This window comes from Rhinopithecus bieti, unplaced genomic scaffold (assembly GCF_001698545.2).
Source record: "Rhinopithecus bieti isolate Rb0 unplaced genomic scaffold, ASM169854v2 scaffold_2572, whole genome shotgun sequence".
NCBI classification, from domain to species: Eukaryota; Metazoa; Chordata; class Mammalia; order Primates; family Cercopithecidae; genus Rhinopithecus; species Rhinopithecus bieti.
Window position 1 is genome coordinate 1962814 of NW_016804595.1, and position 15594 is coordinate 1978407.

Below are 15594 nucleotides of genomic sequence, written 5' to 3' on the forward strand. Positions count from 1 at the left end.
AAAAAAAAAAAAAAAAAGAAATACATACATAATATTATAAAATTTTGTATGCAAGGACTCCACTTGTATATCTGTATACTAGGACAATACTTTTTGTTGATGTGTAATGACTTAAGTTTATTTTTAAGCATTTGTGTAAGGAGAAAAGGAGGGAAGATGCAAATTACTTAAGGGCCTGAAATTACTAGCACTCAGGAGTTACTTGAATTTGACTTGTCAGTTTTTTTGGTACTATAATGCCATGCTTTCCCTTCCCCTACTCTTTTGCTTTTTGGTTTAAAGCTTAAGCTAAATATTATTCTGAAAATTACATGTTTAAAATAAAAACAGAAGTTTTACAGCTTGTCCTGTTGGTCATTGTGAATATTCTTTTGGATAACTGAAATGGTCAGTCACTAGGATAAAGATCCCTGTGTTAGTTGAGGCCCTCTTTTGGCTAATATTCTGGGAGCAAGTAACTTAATAAAGCTCATAAATATTCAAGTCAGTAAATTGATTTCCTCATTTAGTTTAAGGAAACTGGAGAAATAATTTTGTTAAACTGAGAGGTGGGCTAAGGGAATAAACTGTTCCTTGCATCCGTGTTTGTGACTGGCACCTGACATTAGTTTCCTCTCAGTTTACATGCTTGCCCATTCTAATCTAAGTAAATCCCACTCTTCATTTTAGCTTTGCATTTTTTCCTGGCACACTGCTATTTTTTTTTTCAGAGCTGAAGCCACTTAATCCCCACATGTGGGTTCTGCCCTGCTTTAGGTTTTTCTACCAGTCCTGTTCTTGGTGCCTTAGTCTGGTCATTCACAACAAATCAATCTTTCGTTGGTTTTGCTATGCCTTTGTCTGATTCTATTAATAAGCCTTTTTCTTGTTCATTGTGACCAAAATTCTGCACTATCACTTTCTTTCCACCTTTTCTGATAGCCCAGCTAGTCTGGTGCTGGGTTGCTGCCTGGATTCTATAGGCTTCTCCAGAACAATCTAGTTGGCTGGGTTTTAATTTATCTGCTGCCACGTCTTTCTATAATTCCAAGAGCTTAGTTACTTACACCTCTAGCTAACTTTACTCCTTGCCTAATGTAGGCTTGCCAACTTGATGTCCTTCACTTGTTCCAAATCACCTCCCCACTTGGGTTAGTCTTCGTGTCCTAGCCTTCTTTTACAAGGCCCATCCTGCTTCACCTGAATCCTGATTCAGACAACCAAAGACCAATTCAGTGGCTAAATTGTTAACATCTGTGCTTTTAATCCACTACAGGAGAAACATCCTGGTTAACCTCTGCTTCTCAGTCAGTTGTTCAGATGTGCCATTTGAGCAACATAAAATATGTCACTTCAGAATGTTACTCAGTAAGGGCATCTGTTTTAGCTTGGTCACCTCCTTTGGACCTAAGACAGAGTCCAGCCTTATCTACAGCAAGTGTCCCCACCAAATTTTGTCTCATTGCATAAGCTTTACTTTCTAAGGTGATTTTGAATGGAACTTTAAGAACATATCAGACAATTTTGATTTACTTGTCTTGCTGTGCTTTTTATCTTACTGGTCCTAGAGGAAATACACATATCCATAACATTTTCTTTCCCAATTTAGGGAGTTCATGGACTACTTAGAGGTCCCCAGGCCCAGCCCCGTAGGTCACAGTGACACTGTGATGGAACATTTACTTCTTTTTTATAGTTGTCATATCCAGCCATGCTTATTGTAAAGACAACTGATAAATGAGATAGAAGTTGAAATAAGTTAGAGGAGAATGATGCTAAAATTTGTTTAGCATTATAGGATCTTAGATTTATGCTGTTTGGCTTACTGTTACTACAACGATAGTTTTCTAAATGTTATTTTTAAAAAACAACTTACCAAAAGGTATATATGCGGGAAATGAACTTGAAAAAATCAGAAAAGCATTTATTTTTAACAGAATGTTATTGTCAACATTTTAAAATGTATTGTATGTATGCAGTTAAAAATTATGTAAAAGTGAGTTTTGGCTCAACCAAACATCATATTTTATTCTAGTAGGGAAGAATCAGTTGGAATTTTATTAAAATTCAACCTGGACTATTTTACTTGGAAGTTGAAGAATTACAGCTAGCCTAGTGGTTTATACAATATACAAGTTATAAAAAACCCTTTACAGGACATTTCATTGATTTGTTTCCTAGTTCAGATAATCAAAGACCAATGTATAGATAAAGATGAAGTGAACCATTATTTTGCCATTATTTGCAATATTTGTGACTTAACATTTATTTCCTACATTATTCTTCATTATCTTTATTCTGTTGTTTAAAACTACTTTTTAAAATACATTATGATGAGGCTTTTTGCAGTTTTTTCAAAGTGGCCTAGCTTTAAGAAGATTGTATATTTAGAATTCCCATACTTTAAAAATACTTATTGAGAATGAGGGGTGGGAAGAGGGAGAGGATCAGGAAGAGTAGCTAGTGGATGTTGGGCTTAATACCTGGGTGATGGGATGATCCGTGCAGCAAACCACTGTGACACATGTTTACCTATGTAACAAACCTGCACATCCTGCACATGTACCCCTGAACTTAAGATAAAAGTTGGAAATTTAAAAAAGAATGAACTTTTTGTTTTTAAAGATCACTTTGATAAGGAGAAAGTCAATAGATTGACAGAATTTTATAGCTGAAGCTACCAGAAATGTCACCCAGGCCAATTGTCTTAGATTGAGACCCAGAGATGGCATGTGGCCATTTCCGAACCCTTCCTGTGTTCTTTTCTCTATACCAGGCTGCCTGGCATGCTTTTAAGTCACCACCAGTACAACCTCTACAGAGAGCTTCAGCTATATTCTCCAGCAGCTTAATTTTTCTCCCAAGGTTAAACCTTACACAGAAAGTTTGTTCTGTGATAGGAATAGGTACACTGAATAAACTACTACAGTACTGCTGATCAGGGCTTCTGACTTTGAAACTGACCTGCAAAACAAATGATCAGCTGATTGTATCAGCTAAGTGAGGTGAAAAGCTAGGAATTATTTGCAAACAAACAGTCTATTTAAATGTTAAAAGAGAAGAAATCTGGTTTCCATGTTGTAGTAATGATTTACTAGTTTTCTAGTGAAGGTCATTTGAAAGGAGAGTGAGCAGTGATGGGTATAGCTGAACACAGAATGATTAATTAGATGTTATTAAAACCTGGCTTCACTTTGGGCTTATTGTGCATAAGCAAGTTAATATATGCACTTGAAGAAACTTGATACAAACAGAATGAATGAAAAAATGCAAAGGCAAGGGCATAAAATAGGTAGGAGAGCAAGATAGCTGCACTCAATGTTTCTGGAATTATATAACCTTGCCCATGAGGAAGTTGGCATATGGTGAAAGGGATCTCAAAAAAAAAAAAAAAAAAAAAAAAAGGAAGCCAAAAGGGTCCCTGATTGAGGGAGTATGCCTTGAAATTTCTTCATCTAATCAGAGAAATGGACAGGAAACCAGGCCCTCTTACTCCTACATCATGGGGCTGTTGAACATACCTCATGAGAGAGAAGTGCTTAGATAGGCTCTGCAGTGGGGTATGTTTCGGGATCCTGAAGTAGAGATGTTTTCAATTGATATAAAACTTGGTGTGGAGTAGATTACAAAGTCAAAATGAATATGTGATCTATTGGTAGGGAGGTAGCATGAGTATTGCAAAGAGCATATGTTTTGGAAACAAAGGGACTTGAGCTCAAATCCTGGCTCTCCAGCTTGCCATCCATGTGATCCCAAGGCAAGTGACAGCCACTGAATTGTAGCCCCTCTTGTTAAATAAAGTAATGCTAACTGTTGAAGTGTATTTCCTGTGAAGTTAATGAGGCTTAGTGAATGAAGCCCCCCAAACGGCCCAAGCCATGTGTTCACATGGCTATCTGTTTTTATTAAGCCTGTGGTCTCCATTCTGATTTTTCCTCTATCGCATTTGCCCTTATGTGGGGTGTGCAGTGGTACTGGAGTGGCCATGGATATTTTTGGATTTATAATTATGTGTTTACTTCCTTTGTATGTATATTTCGTATTATTTTCCTATCTCTATATTATGTGTACTATTTTTCCTAATGAAAACTTCCCAAATTGGATAAATTTCATTCCTCACAATCCCTGGGTCTGCCATGTTTATTTCATAACTTTCTTATTAAGATTAAGTAAAATAACCATGTAAAGCACTTTATCAGTTATTTATTGACAAATAAAAGCCCATCCTAAAACTTAGAAGCTTAGAACAGTAATTATTTTATTTGTTCACAATTCTGTGGAGCAACACTTCAGCCTGGGCTCTGCTTGGTGGTTCTTCTGCTGGTCTGACCTTGGCTCACTCTTGTGGTAGCAGTCAGTTGGCAGAGAGTAGGTGGTCTAAGATGGCCTCAGTCAATTGTCTGGCAGTTGTCAGGCTATCAGCTGGTTACCTTGTTTCTCCTTCATGGGACCTCTCTAGTGGACTAGCTCAGAGCTGTTCACAGGGCATAGCCTTTAAAGAGGGAGAGAGAGAAAGCTGCAAGGCCTCGTGAAGTCTGTGCTTAGAACTCCCACTTGTGCTGCATTCTATTCATCAAAGCAAGGCATAAGATTAGCCCAGATTTAAGGAGTTGAAAAGTAGATTCCACTGCTTGATAGAGCTGCAAAGAAATGTGGCTGTTTATAGTCTACCACAAGCTCTGTGCCTGAAATAGGAGATCCTGAAATATGTTAGCTTTCTCTTCTTCCTCTTCCTACCTTGCTTCTTATTTCTGCTGAGGTTAAATAAACAAGAATAGAAGAGAAGCTTCCATGGAAGAAGAGAAGAAGAACTAGACATAAGTAAGGCTCCCTCAGATGTGTCTGATACTCAATTTTATAAATTCTTAATCTGTTGTTTAAATTCGATTGAATTTTAAAATCCTACTTATATCTTTTAAAAATAAAATACTTAAAAAGTTTATATATGGCCGGGCACAGTGGCTCAAGCCTGTAATCCCAGCACTTTGGGAGGCTGAGACAGGTGGACCACGAGGTCAGGAGATTGAGACCATCCTGGCTAACACGGTGAAACCCTGTCTCTACTAAAAAATACAAAAAATCTAGCTGGGCGAGGTGGCGGCCGCCTGTAGTCCCAGCTACTCGGGAGGCTGAAGCAGGAGAATGGTGTAAACCCGGGAGGCGGAGCTTGCAGTGAGCTGAGATCTGGCCACTGCACTCCAGCCTGGGCGACAGAGTGAGACTCTGTCTCAAAAAAAAAAAAAAAAAAAAAAAAAAAAGTTTGTGTATGAGACATTAAAATGTCTTGCCTTTTTCAGTTTATATCTGTGAAATTGTGAAATACATACAGTGAGGCACCACATAACAAAATTTGGTCAACTATGGACCACACATACAACAGTGCTCCCGTAAGATTGTAACGGAGCTGAAAAATTTCCATGGTCTTGTGAGTTGTGGAGGTGATAAAGTCATAGTGATATGTATTACCTTTCCTATGTTTAGATACACAAATACTTACTGTTGTGTTACAATTGTTATAGTACTCAGTACAGTAACATAGAGTACAGGTTTGTAGCCTAGGAGTAATAGGCCTAGGTGCATAGTCAGCTATACCATCTAGTTTTGGATAAATACATTCTATGATGTAAGCACAATGACAGAATTGCCTAACAATGCACATTACAGAACAGATCTCTGTCTTTTTAAAAAGTTTTTTAAGTTCAGGGGTACATGTGCAGGTTTGTTATATAGGTAAACTGTGTCACAGGCATTTGCTGTATAGATTATTTTGTTACCCAGGTGTTAAGCCTAGTACCCATCAGTTTTTCCCGATCCTTTCCCTCCTCCCACCCTCCACCCTCAGGTAGGCCCCAGTATCTGTTGTTCCCCTCTATGTGTCCATGTGTTCTCATCATTTAGCTCCCACTTACAAGTAAGAATATGTGGTATTTGGGTTTCTATTCCTCTTATAGTTTGCTAAGGACAATGTCTTCTAGCTCCATTAATGTCCCTGCGAAGGACATGATATCATTCTTTATTTATGGCTGCATAGTATTTCTCAGTGGATATGTACCACATTTTCTTTATCCAGTCTACCATTGATGGGAATTTAGGTTGATTCCATGTCTTTGCTGTTGTGAATAGTCCTGCAATGAAAGTATGTGTGCATGTGTCTTTATGGTAGAATGATTTATATTTCTTTGGGTATGTATCTAGTAATGGGATTGGTGGGTCAAATGGTTTCTGCTTTTAGTTTGAGGAATCACTACACCGCTTTCCACAATGGTTGAACTAATTTATACTCCCTCCAGTAGTATATAATTGTTCCCTTTTCTCTGCAACTTTACCAGGATCTGTTATTTTTTGACTTTTTAATAATAGCCATTCTGACTGGTATGAGATGGTATCTCATTGCGGTTTTGATTTGCATTTCTCTAATGATCAGTGATGCTTTTTTTCATATGCTTGTTGGCGGTGTGTATGCCTCTTCTGAAAAGTGTCTGTTCATGTCCTTTACTCACATTTTAATGGGGCTGTTTTCTTGTAAATTTGTAAGTTCCTTATAGATGCTGGATATTGGACCTTTGTTAGATGCATAGTTTTCAAAATTTTCTCCCATTCTGTAGGTTGTCTGGTTTAGCTGATAGTTTCTTTTGCTGTGCATAAGTTCTTTAGTTTAATTAGATCCCATTTGTCAATTTTTGCTTTTGTTGCAATTGCTTTTGGCGTCTTCGTCATGAAATCTTTGGCCGTTCCTATGTCCAGAATGGTAATTGTTCCTATGTCCAGAATGGTATTGTCTAGATTGGGATCCCTTTCTTAAGTGACACATAGCTGNGGTATGAGATGGTATCTCATTGCGGTTTTGATTTGCATTTCTCTAATGATCAGTGATGCTTTTTTTCATATGCTTGTTGGCGGTGTGTATGCCTCTTCTGAAAAGTGTCTGTTCATGTCCTTTACTCACATTTTAATGGGGCTGTTTTCTTGTAAATTTGTAAGTTCCTTATAGATGCTGGATATTGGACCTTTGTTAGATGCATAGTTTTCAAAATTTTCTCCCATTCTGTAGGTTGTCTGGTTTAGCTGATAGTTTCTTTTGCTGTGCATAAGTTCTTTAGTTTAATTAGATCCCATTTGTCAATTTTGCTTTTGTTGCAATTGCTTTTGGCGTCTTCGTCATGAAATCTTTGGCCGTTCCTATGTCCAGAATGGTAATTGTTCCTATGTCCAGAATGGTATTGTCTAGATTGGGATCCCTTTCTTAAGTGACACATAGCTGTATTTGGTCTTCTCCCAGTTTCCTGGTGTACAACTCCTAAAATCCTTAAAATCTCCAAAGTGATAAGTGTCTTTTTATTTGCTAATGAGATGACTGGTGGCTAGCAGTCCCTAGGAAGCTTCAGGATGGGGGCTGATCACAAGAAAGAATAAGGCATGATTATGTGGTTGGAACTTTTTAAGCCCTATTCCTCAACCTCTGAGAAGGAGAGAGGGGATAAAGTTTAAGTTGATACCAATAGACAATATTTTAATCAATCATGCCTACATAATGAAGCCTCCATAAAAGCTTTGATTAAGCTTCCAGATAGCTGAACACATGAAGGTTTCTGGAGGGTGGAGCACCTAAAGAAGGCATGGAAGCTCTGTATCTGTTCCCCATACATTGCCCTGTCCATCTCTTATGTGGTGTTCATTAGTATCCTTTGTAACATCCTTTTAAATAAACTAGAAACTGTAAATAAGTGTTTCCCTGAGTTCAATGAGCCACTCTAGCAAATTAATCAAACTTGAATTATAGCCGATTGGTCAGAAGCACAGGTGAAATAACCTGGAATTTGCAATTGACATCAGAATGGTGGTGGGTGGAGGATAAGGAGGGGAAGTCTTGGGAACTGAAACTTCAACCTGTGGGATCTGAACTACCTCCAGGTAGATAGTGTCACAATTGACTTGAATTAGAGGACTCCCAGCTGGTGTCTGCTGCAGAAGTGATTGCTTGCTTGGTGCATGGGAGGAACCCCTACCCCTACATTTGGTCACAGAAATCTTTTGTGTTGATTGTTGAGTGAGAATATGGGAGAAACTGACTTTGTTTTTTTCCTATGTTCTCAACATCAAATAAGAAATTTGCTGAAGAAAGCTTGGTTTTGGAATGAAGATGAATAATAATTTAAAATACGGAAAAAGGAATATATTTAGCAGTTTGACAAAGGCTCATGACACTCTTCTTTTTCAGTTTAATGGAATTGTATATATGTAATTAAGAAAACCAATAAAGCAAACTTCTAGCATTTTCCCCTTTAAGTGATAATTAATTGTCTGCTTGTTGAGTAATTAAAGTAATCTGAGTCTACAGATAGATGAGTTACATGCATGTTTAATAATTTAGATAGCATCTATAACTTTTAAAAGCCTGTTAAATGATCACGAGAATCAACCAGGTTCTCCTGGTGATGCCATGATCATAATAATCAGCATTGCAACTAAAAACAATCATTTGGAGAATTAGTTGGAAACACTGTTCTTTATATAACTGACAATAATAAATATTTTCTGATGAATGCTAACTTGATTTAATGATTATTGGAGAGCTAAGAATAATGAGTGAAAAGAGATACGAAAATGAAAGGAAAAGGAAGTACATGCTACTACTTGTCTTTAGTTTATTTCTAGTGAAATCAGATCTATTAGTCAAGACATTTAGTTGCAAAGGACAGAAAATGTAAAATGGGAAATTATTGGTCATGTAAAGGGAGGGTTAAGAGGAATACATTTCAGTATAGCTGGATATAGGGGCCTGAGGAGGTAATGAAGACCCAGTTTTTCTTTCTCCATGTTTTTTGTCTCTTTCTTCTGTGTTGGTGCTGGTCTCAGGCTTGATGTGGGAACAGCTTAGTTGTAATAGTTTAATTCCCTGTATTCTTTTGGTTTAAGTACTGTAGAAAAGAATGGTTTTCTAATCTCAGGAAAATGCCTGAGATTAGCTCTGTTTAGGACTGCTTAATCTGGTGTGAGTCATGTGTCTGTCCAACCCCAGATGAACGAGAAGGATGGATTATCTCAGACCTGTCTCCTGCTTCACTTGTTGTTCTTCTGGAACAAAATCAGGAACCCTCATCCTAAGCCCACAGACTGAGATTGGGGAAGAGCAGATTCTAGATAACAATAGGAGGCTTCAAAAGTAGGGTAAAGCCGACATGGCAAGCCTAACACAGCTAGGGTCTATTATAAATGTAACATATATGTTCCTGGAATATAGTAGATGCTCAATAATATGTATTGAATTAGAGATTGTTGTTAGAAAAGGATGTTTTAGGTACTTTTTTCTGTGGAGCCATTTGGGTTTTTGTGTATTTTGCTCTCAGAACTCTGCTGGGTAAATATAGATAAGAGTTTGCACTGTCTGGTCTTTTCTTAAAGCATTTTTTTTTTTTTAATGATTATGTTCCTTTCACACAGTTATTCAGCAATAATGATGTTCTGATTTTACAGATGAAAGGCACTGAATATGATGAAAAGGCTTGATGCTGTTTATAAAATTCAACATTGGACAAACTTAAAATGTTTTCTCCATTAAAAATTTATAAATTGTTTTAAAAGTACTCAAAACAGTTATATTTGCATCCATCAGTTATATAAAATAGTCTTGTGACTATTAGTCTGATAACAGATAAATATGATCGATTATTGTATGTTTCTGGGTAGCTTGTCATATCATAACCATTTCTAGAATTCTTGGACGCATTTAATATATTCCTTTAAAAAATCAGAACGGATATTCTGATTTGTTCTGTCTGTTGGAAAATTCAAGTCAGAGATGAATTAGCTTCTGCCAACTTGGCCTATTTAAGTAGTATAGGGGTTTTATATAATAAGATATAAAATTTCCTTTTATTATCATAGATTACTGTATAAATAGGTAATCATCTAATCAATAGTCCAAACTAGGACATTGTTGAGAGTGACAGGGGAAAATTACATTGGGAGACCAGGAAGAATCTAGACAAACCAGGACTTGAAGTCACCCATGTATAAACAATACAACTTCTATTACCTGTACACTTAATATTAAATTCTCTGTATAAGGAACAATGTCAGAGGACTTTTTTAATACTGCAAAGCACTTTGATAAGATAGCTGTTGGTCATGTGACTTCTTTGTATGGCCTATTTTTCCTTTAAGAATTAATAACATCTTAAACACTCATAGACACGATAGCATTTGGAAAGTCCCACTGCTTCTTTCTGCATTTTTCTAGCAGAGTATTTAGTAGGAGGAATAATTAATTTTTTGAATGATAGATTTAGCTCTCTAACCATGTCCCTGGTCACCTCTTAGACTAAGATAGATCATGCCAGGTAAACTATGATAATAATGCCTGATAAAGATATCTTGATGGTATAATTGACAACACCTCAATAAGGCAGTGGAGGTTAGAAGAACAACGAGAGGTCTTCTACTGTCCCCTGCCTCGCTGGTCCTGCCAATTTCATTATATTACATGGAAGTTATTTTTCTGTTATCCTTGCCCCTCTGGGTGGCATTTAAGATTTGAGCATCATGGTAACAGAGGGCCAGAGAATGAAGGCAACAAATCTCATATCAACTCTTTCTTTTTTTTTTTTGTTTCTCTATGTTTCTGTTTATTTTTTAAGGAGTGAATTCTCTTTGCTAAGTATAATTTCTATTCTATAATAGTAATTTAATAAACACTTAATAATGTGAATTCATATTTCAATAGCTTTTTTTTTTTTTTTTTTTTTACACAGAGTCTCACTTTGAAACCTGGGATGGAGTGCAGTGACACAATCACAGCTCACTGCACCCTGGACCTCCTGGGCTCAAGCAATCTTCTCACCTCAGTCTCACGAGTAGCTGGGACTGCAGGTGTGTGCCACCATGCCTGGCTAATTGTTTTGTAGAGACGGGGTTTCACCATGTTGCCCCGGCTGGCCTCGAACTCATAGGCTCAATCATTCTGCCTGCCTCGGCCTCCCAATGTACTGGGATTACAGGCCTGAGCCACTGTGCCTGGCTGATTTTACTCTTTAAAAAAAATCTTATTTCAATTGAATACATTTTTATACACCATAAAAACATGTTAAAAATCAGCAGTTACAGAACCAGTTAAGAACTTCCTTGTGAAAGCACTGTTCACTCATTCTTTATCTTCCAAGTGACTTGAATGCTCTTAATACTAATTGCACCTTGATCCAAGCCACTTTATATTAAACTCTTTTATTTAAAGTTAGTTGGTTTTGAGCCCACTACATAGAGACCCTCTAATTCTGCGTAGTGACTTGTACTTCAGTGCCCAATTAGTGTATGAATCAAGGTTAATTAGCAACAAATCATCTTTTTATAATTGAAGAATCTAAGGTACAGCAAGATAAGTGACCTACTGAGGGACAGAGTTCAAAATAAAATAGGTTTCAGTCACTCAATGAAGTGCTCTGCTGGGAGATCTCCCCTGGTTCTGCGATCCCTTAGTGAAATATGGAGAAACCAGCAGGGGAGGCAGGTCAGATAGTTTATAATGGTGAGTCATAGGTCGTATATTATAAGGAGCATTTCTCAGCACTGAAGAAATTTCACTAGATTCCAATTCACCCTTCCAAACTATTAAAAGCAAAACAAGACTGTTTTTCAAAAATTGGAAAGTAAACCTGACTTCTTGTTAAAAATTTGGAAAATACTGAGAAGTTTTAGACTCAGTCCCTTTAACCTTAAGGAGCTCACATGCAATAAGATGGAAGGGGCAGGGGAGATCAGCACAGAAAACTACTGATATGGCTGTAAGAGCATGGAAGCTTAGGGTCAGTGAATTATTCTTGAATTTATCTTTTTATAAATCTTTACAAACAAATTTGACTTTAGAAAAGCACAGATATAAATTGGAAATGCTAATTAGCACATTAAGTTAGATGAAACATATCAGTGGAATCAAACTTCATGCTTCAAATGATATATTTTAATATTTTAAATATTATAGGTTAAGCTGGACATAGTGGCTCACACCTGTAATCCCAGGACTTTGGGAGGCCAAGGTGGGCGGATCACTTGAGCTCAGGAAAAAATCTTATTTCAACTGAACACCCTAAGGAGTTCAAGACCAGCCTGAACAACATGGTGAAACTCTGTCTGTACAAAAAATACAAAAATTAGCGGGGTGTGGTGGTGCCTGCCTGTAGTTCCAGCTACTTGGGAGGCTGAGGTAGGAGCATAACTTGGGTCCAGAAGGTTAAAGGCTGCAGTGAGCCGTGATTGCATCACTGCACTCCAGCCTAGATAACAGAGCGAGACCCTGTCTCAAAAAAAAAAAAAAAAAAAAAAGTTTAGTTTAAGAAATGAGCAAAAATGAATAGCTAGGCAGAAATTTATGGTAGCTTTTCTTAGATTAAACACCAAAAATATCTTGAACATTTGCGTTGGCTGAAAATGTTCTTTGTAAACAGTGAGAAAAAAGCTACAGTTTTATTTTAAAGAAGAATTAGTTATGTTTCCTCGTACTTTCACATTGAATTAATTTGTCACTTATTCTAGTGGATAAACAAGAATAGAGCTACTTACCTGAATGTTAATGTGGCAGATACTACCAGAGCCAACCCTTATCCTCAGGACCTTTCACGTTGCTCTTGTGAACTTTCTACTGTCAGCATCTGCATCTCTGTGTCTGAGGGCCGCCCCTCAAATGCTGATTTGCCCATGGACAGCAGCTCATTCTAGGGAATTAATATGCCTGCTTTTCCAGCAGCCCTCATCTAATAACTCTCTAGAGGTGACATATAAATACCCCAGCTCCCTCACCCTCAGATGAGATAATTCTGAAGCTGTGTTTTGCACTAGTTCTCAAAGCTTCTCCAGAGAATTCAGCTCCAAGCACCCACTCTGGCAGCTGATTTATTAGATGCTCTTCCTTCTTTGTCTCTCTTCCCCACTTCCCTGCCACTCTCCCTACTTGGGGTCTGCTTCTGGAGAACCCATACTAAATCCTAAAATTAGGCATTATTGTTATTACACTTCTGTGCACCACCTGGATTAACCCCATGGTGATCATGGTTTAGGAATTCTCAAGTGTTTTACATAAAAGGCATCATTCATAAAGCTAAAGAACGACCAGTAGGATCAATAGTGCACACTAATGGATTGAAAGAGTTATCTAGCATGACCTGAAATGCATTAGCAAACACAGGAAATCTGACCTTGGGAGAAAGCCCCTGAGCTGAGCCTGGAGAGTAAGACTGAAATCAGAATGATGAGACTTCCTTGTCCAGTGTCACAATGTTTTGGATTTGCTGTGGAGCTGGGGGTTCAGGGAGGGGCATTTCTGCAATGCCTCCTTTTACTTTTGCATGTCCTTCCTAGCCTGACTGATGTTGGCAGTGATCTCATTTTATTCTTTCTCCCTAAATCTTCTGCAGTACTTTACACATAGATAGTGAATACTTGTTGATTAACGGGCCACCGTGCTGTGCTGTCAGGTGCTATATTAAATTCTGTTATATCAGTTACTTCTAGGATCTGTAGGTATGTTTTTTTTTTTGTACCATAAGCCCCCTGGTCTTTGTTGCTATTACATTATGGAGCATTGTCAAATATTTCGTTTTCTCTTCAAGGAGTCCTTGGTAAAATTAGCATCTGATGATTTATTTTTGAAAATTAGTGATAAAATATTGACGAAATAGACATAATTTCTAATCTTTTGTTTCTAGTCCCATTTAGTTCTGTGCATGATCTTGTGAATGGGAACTTTCTTATACTAAGGAAATCTCTTCTAGCCTTAACCAATAGCAATCAAGCCAGTTATTGCTGACACATCCCTGCTACACCCCGCTTCTCTGGCTGTGGTGTCCTTGGATCCCCAGGGCAGTAGTTAGATGAATACTGCCATTATCTTCCCTACTCTGCTCAAGGATTTCTAGCATGGCTCACTGTCCCCAACCAGACGTCCTTATCAGCTATTCCTTAGAGATGTCACTCTGACTCAAAGTGATCTCACAGAAATACTCATAAAAAATTTGAGTATGCTGCTGTGTGCTGTAAATTGTCTTTCGCAACTTGAAGTCATGTCATTTCTCAACATACTCAAATGTTCATCATTTCTGTGACAACTGTGTGAGTATACTGTATACTTTAAACATGACAATGATTGATCCTGTAGGTAAAATACCAAATGGTTGAAAACAACAGGCAAGGATTTTTACAGTTGAAAGGCTTACCCACCCTGTGACCACTGCATTATTCATTAGAAATAGGTATTATCTTAGCTATTATAACTGCTGGAGATTTTGTGAACATTTTGTGTCCAGTCAAAACTGCAAACTCTGCATATGCTTGCTTATGAATATTACTTCTAGCTAAACAAGCATTCATATAGTCTTTTCCATTTAAATACATGGCTAGGCATTTACTGAAAAGTGAGCTATTTACCACTGGTAGATTACTGCAGTGTCTTTCGTATCAGCTGTTGCTTATCTGACAATCTTAACTAGGTGGAACCTAGGCAAGAAACAGGTAGGAAGCTGAATTGGCTTGTGAGATAACCTAAGAGGTATCCCAGTGTCTGTGCAGTACCTATTCTTGTGTACTTTATCTTTATTCACTGGAAAACCCTTCTACAACCACATGCAAAATCTGGTTTTAAAAAATTTTACACTTTTTTTTTTTTTTAAGACAGGATATTGCTTTCTTGCCCAGGCTGGAGTGCAGTGGCACGATCATAGCTGACTGGAGCCTCATTCCCTGGGCTCAAGTGATCCTCCTCTCCTGAGCTCAAGTGATCCTCCTACCTCAGCCTCCCAAGTAGCTGGGACTAGAGGTGCGTGCCACCATGCCTGGCTAATTAAATTTTTTTTTTTTTTTTTTTTTTTAGTAGAGATAAGGTCTCGCTACATTGTCCAGGGTGGTCTTGAACTGCTAGACTCAAGTGATCCACCCACCACCCACCTCAGCCTCCCAAAGAGCTGGGATTTCAGGCATGAGCCACCATGCCTGGCCTTTACACATAATTTTAACAGGTTTGATTCAGTTATATAATCTCCTGGTTAGTAGCAAACAAGGAGGGAGGAAAGAATAGACTACCAGAGGAAAATACTAATAAATTATACTTTATTAATATTTAAATGATTAAAATTAGTGAAAGAGTGAGTTTTAGTCAAGTTTTAACTTAAAAACTGATAATTGCGTTAGAAGGCTTCACACAGTTTATTGAGTGCCTGTTATGCGCTGAGCAATGCAATGCAATGTTTACCAGAGTCCTCTCTAGCTCTTACATCTTATCTGTGAGATAGACATTATTATTACCATTTTAAAAATTAGAAAACAACTGAGGCTCTGATGAGTGAAATGATTTGCACAAGACCAAGTTGTAAGTAACTGAGTTAGAATTAAAACCAGGACTGTCCGATTTAAAGGCCCTGTTGTTTCTGTCATATCAAATTGCTTCCACGTGGGCCATTCCACAATGTACTTAGTGAAATTATTATTTTAAGAGCAATACACTTCTTAGAGGAACTTAATAATAACCACCTCTGACTCCTCTGAATTTATGTATCCTTTTTTTTTTCCTAAATGGGGATATAAACAAAAATCATGATTATTTTGATTCATATTTAAATAATAACTTTTTCACTT